Source organism: Malaclemys terrapin, chromosome 1 (assembly GCF_027887155.1).
Source record: "Malaclemys terrapin pileata isolate rMalTer1 chromosome 1, rMalTer1.hap1, whole genome shotgun sequence".
Taxonomy (NCBI): domain Eukaryota; kingdom Metazoa; phylum Chordata; order Testudines; family Emydidae; genus Malaclemys; species Malaclemys terrapin.
Window position 1 is genome coordinate 229,467,308 of NC_071505.1, and position 5,154 is coordinate 229,472,461.

The following is a 5,154-nucleotide window of genomic DNA, read 5'->3' on the forward strand; positions in this document are numbered from 1 at the left end:
TTGTGGAGAAAAATGAAAAAGAAAAAGAAAAAGAAAAAGAAAAAGAAAAAGAAAAGTCTCCACAATGTCAAAATGGCATGTTGATTTTTTTCAGGAAAATAAAACAATTTTGAAATTTTGAAATGACTTTTCATTTTGAATTTGTAATGTATTATATTATATATTATAATATAAAATAAAGTGTCAAAATAGAAACAAAACATTTTGATCAATTGAAACAATTTGTTGTTTTTGGACCTTTTGTGAATAAGTTATACATTTGGGAGTTTGTTCTGATTCAGAATGAAGCCAAATTTTTAAATCTCAAAATTCTTTTCAAAACAGAATTTCTGTCTTCCACATGCATCTAGACACATGCATTCAAAGCTGTTAAAAATATTGATTAAAGAAATAAAAAAGAAGTTTTCTTACAAGTGTTGAAGTTGATTCTTATGGTTACATGTGATAAGGCGTTAGTCATTCTGTGGTGTCTGAGAAACTAGCCCAAAATGTGTCACATATACAGTTTGGGAGGGGAAGTGAGAAAATGTACTATACCAATTAAGAGGTGTGACATTTAATAACTGAAATATAGATGAAATTTCAGAAAATCACTTGACTGCTATCATAGCCAAATTATTGCCACATCAGCTGTTCAAGATATGCAACTTATGATGCTAAGACTGTCTGAGGTACTTCAAATATTATTACAAACTCAAATATACTTCTGAGGACAATTTCTTTTCCATGATGTTGTTATATGAGTAACTGAATCAGATCCCATTTTTGCCCCCCTGTATGTAGTGGGAAAAACAAAAACCAACAGGATGTTGCGATAACCTTCCAAGTTCTTCCTATGGTCATCCCACAACTTAAGGTACAAATTTGAGTATTTTAGACTCATAGACTTTAAGGCCAGATGATCCTCTAGTCTGACCTGTTGAACAATGCAGGCCACAGACCAGGGCTGGCTCCAGGGTTTTGGCCGCCCCAAGCAGCCCCCCCCCCCCCCCAAAAAAAAAGCCGCAATTGCGATCTGCGGCGGCAATTCGGCGGGAGGTCCTTCGCTCCGAGCGGGAGTGAGGGACCGTCCGCCAAATTACCGCCGAATAGCTGGACGTGCCGCCCCTCTCCTGAGCAGCCGCCCCAAGCACCTGCTTGCCAGGCTGGTGCCTGGAGCCGGCCCTGCCACAGACCCTCACCCACCTACTTCTGTAATAGACCCATAACCTCTGACTGAGTTACTGAAGTCCTCAAATCATGATTTAAAGACTTCAAGTTACAGAGAATCCATCATTTACACTAGTTTAAACCTGCAAGTGACCCATGCTCCATGCTGCAGAGGAAGGCGGAAAAACCCCAGGGTCTCTGCCAATCTGACCCAGGGGAAAATTCCTTCCCAACCCCAAATATAGTGATCAGTTGGTCCTGGGGCATTTTGGCAACACCCAACAACCAGGCACCTGGGAAAGAAATTTTCTGTTGTAACTCAGAGCCCTCCCTATCTAGTATCCCATCACTGGCCGTTGGAGATATTTTCTGCTAGCAAATGAAGATTAGCTACATGCCATTGTAGGCAGTCTCATCATCTTATCATAATTTATTTTCTTAAAGACGCATACAAGGGAATTTAAGAGACTTTAACATTAATTTTAAAATGTGGTATTCTTTTACACAGCAGATTAAAGAACGATTGTTTTAAGAGTTCTTTTGTTAGACTCCCCAGTTCCAACTGAGTTCATATTTTAAAACCAAATTTCTCAAAAGTGATTAATAATTTGGGGGGGTTGAATTTTTGGGTGCCCGACTTGAGATACCTAAAAGGGGTCTGATGTCATGTGGGTGGGTGCTTAGCACTCTCTGAGCATTCAGCCCTGCCAGGTGTCTGAAGCTGGGCCCTCCTCCACACACTGGAGGTAACTAAAATCACTTGAAAATGTGGGCATGGAAATCTGGAATCCACTTTTTATATTTTATTCTTCTCTTGTGTTGGGGAGAGGATTGCCAGCTTTTGGACTGAACAAAACTGAACACCCTGGCCCCGACCCTTCTCCAAGGCCCTGCCCCGCTCACTCCATCCCCCCTCTGTCCATCGCTCGCTCTCCCCCACCCTCACTCACACACTCATTTTCACCGGGCTGGGAACGGTTCGGGAGGGTCCCTTTTCTACTGGCTGTTCGGTTGAAAATTGGGCACCTGGTAATCCTAGTTGGGGACTAGAAGGCCATTCATGCAGTTTATTATTTGGACACTTTCAGGGCTTTGAGTTTTTCTTCCCTTTTTTGCAAACAAACAACTTCCTTTGTAGCAGTACACATTTTTTATGCTTTCTCATACTGGAATTCACACAGGCACAGTAGTCTGTTTGCATGGATCATAATGCAGGGCTGGGGCCTAATGCTATGTAAGGGGCTACCCCAGACTACCCCAGCTGATTTTCTTATCTGCACACCTGCTGGTCTTTTCAGTACAAGTGGTTTGTCACCTCAGGGTAATTTATAGCCCATTACAGCAAGATTTTTTCTTTAATTTAAATCAAGGGATTACAAGCAGTAGGGCTGCTACTTTAACTAGTGCAGTGACGTCCCTTCTTCCTAGTCATTCGTGTGACACACATTTGTTTTCCCTTGCCCTAGTTCCATCCATGCAGAGCGCACTTAGCCAAGCCCATCCCTGTCTTGGTGGTGCTATGATGCCATGCTGCCCACAGCATACCAGGCCCTGGCTTTTGTCAAAGCAACTTGTATAATATGATTAGGTGGCTAAAAAAAGATGTTGCACAATTCTCTACCTGAATTGCACAGATCCACGGGCCTGACCATTTTCCTGCCGTCATCCCACTCTTTCACTTGATTCTTTGTCAATTTACCTTCTTCCTCCAGGCCTGTTTATTTCTTTTTGAACGCCTTTCTGAGTGGAAAACAGTGGGTTCGTTGCCCCTGCTCTTGCGCTGAGTGACAGATAAGGAGAAAGAGATTCTTTGTGATTCAGGACAAAAAGGACTCCTGGAGCCCCACTCAGGGATGGGAGGACAGACAGTGCTGTCTGGTGGGGAGCACATGGAAACCTACAGGAGGTGGCAGCCCAGCAGGAATAAAGCTGTATTCCTGAGCCAGTCAGGAGTCCCAGAAGGTTGACACCTTCTTCCAGTCTAATAAAGATCCTCCCAAGCCTCTGACAGTGCCATTAAACATTGTGCATTGGTTACAATTCCACTTTGTGGTGCATTTTTCAGATTTTGAGCCTGGAAGCTGTCAAATGATGTTGTAACCCAGTGGTTCTCAAACTTTAGTAACCCAAGGACCCCCATTTTGATTTAAAATTTGTCACGGACCACCAAGCTGCCCTGCTCAGCCCCAGGCCTCGCTCCCAGTCCCAGGCTCTTCTCCCTCCCTCTCAGCACCTCCTGCATACTGGGAAACAGCTGTTTCGCAGCATGCAGGAGGCACTGGGAGGGAGCAGGAGGAGTTGAGGGAGGAAGGGAGAGGAGTTGATCAGCGGGGCCCACTGACCCCCTGGAATACTCTCACAGACCCTAGTTTGAAAAACTCTGTTGTAACCAATTAGCTTTACTGTCCAGTGCCTATGCTGTGGCAGAACTCTGTGCTGCATTGTAGCATAAATCAGGAGGCCTTGTGATGTGGCGTGCTGCCAGCCCTGGCCTACTATTTTAGATATTTTCTGAAGCAGTGACAGAGTATGACTAGCAAGAGCTGAAGCCTCTTCTTACAACTTCATTTCCCGGTGGGCCATTTCCTAACATTTTGTTGTCACTTTCCCTTCTGCCTGCAGCAGTGAAAGGATCAGTCACCTACTATCTTTGCTGATCATTTGACTGGATGGTTAAATGACCATTGAGATAAAGTATCAGAGTGGGTTTGGAGAGATTTGCACACCCCTAGTTATGTGAGAGCAAATTAAATAAGCAGTCAGAAAAAGGCATTTTCAACTCCCCACAGTGAGAAGGAGGGTAACATAGCAACTTTTCCATCGCCCTTTTATTTATTCAAAAGTTATCATGTTCTTCAAAGGGATGAGTCCTTCAGCTAGTACATCTTGTTCCCAATTGTATCTCATAGAAAGGGAAGAACTGTATATCATGCAGCTGAACAGACTAATTGAACTGTATTTTCACAACAAACAGGCAAACTGTATATTTGTGTCTCATGAAATGTATGCATTAGATATACCTATACTGAGCCAATTTGCATTCATATAGGTAGTATCTATATTGTTTGCTTTGTTTTTGATGTATGATTTCCAGTGAAAGGAAGGGTGGGAGGAAACCACACAGCTCTTTTAATTGGAACCTGGTTTGCAGCTTTTATTTTCACTCATTTTTTGTGTTTAGTTGTGGCTATGTTAGTGCTGTATAATTTCCTCAAAATTTATAAGTTTATTTATATGGCAAATACATATGTCTGAGCAGAACTTGCTTGCTTCTTTTGCAATGAAACAAACAAAAGCATTGTTAACAATGCACTGATGTAGTCCTTCTGCCAGATGTTGTTAGTGCCAAGAAGGTCTGGGTTCAAATGTCTGAAGGAAGGAATCTTCTAAAATTAACAAATGCACTGGCTCAAGCCCCTCCTGGGAAAACTAAATACCTCCTCAGGGCCACCTTAATAGGCTTCTCTCAAGGCCTGAGTTTGTGTATAAAAATAACAAAAATGATATATGGGGAAAAGGAACAAACCATTAAGGAAATACAACAACAATAAATCAACCATATGTTTATATAAATATAAGTACACACCCTGAATTTCTTGGCCATCTGCCCCTACAGTATCTTTGCCTCAGTTTCCCCATCTACCAGTGTGAACATCTGATGAACAAATGCCCCTTGATATCTCATTCCCCACCCCCTGACTTTTCCCTTCTGGTGCTACCCACTCATCGTTTATTTATTTAGTGAAGTTCCAGAGCCTGTGAATTCACTCGGGGCAGGTCCATCTTCAACCACTAGGAGGAAGCGTTGCCTGGCTTCCATGAAGAGACACCTTACTGCCACCTCTGAGTTGTCTCTCCCCGTGCTGTCACCTCTAATCACAATACTGCTATGTCTACACCAGCTGAGCTTAGGCCTAAGGCTGATGGGGGAGGGATAGCTCAGTGGTTTGAGCATTGACCTGCTAAACCCAGGGTTGTGAGTTCAATCCTTGAAGGGGCCATCTG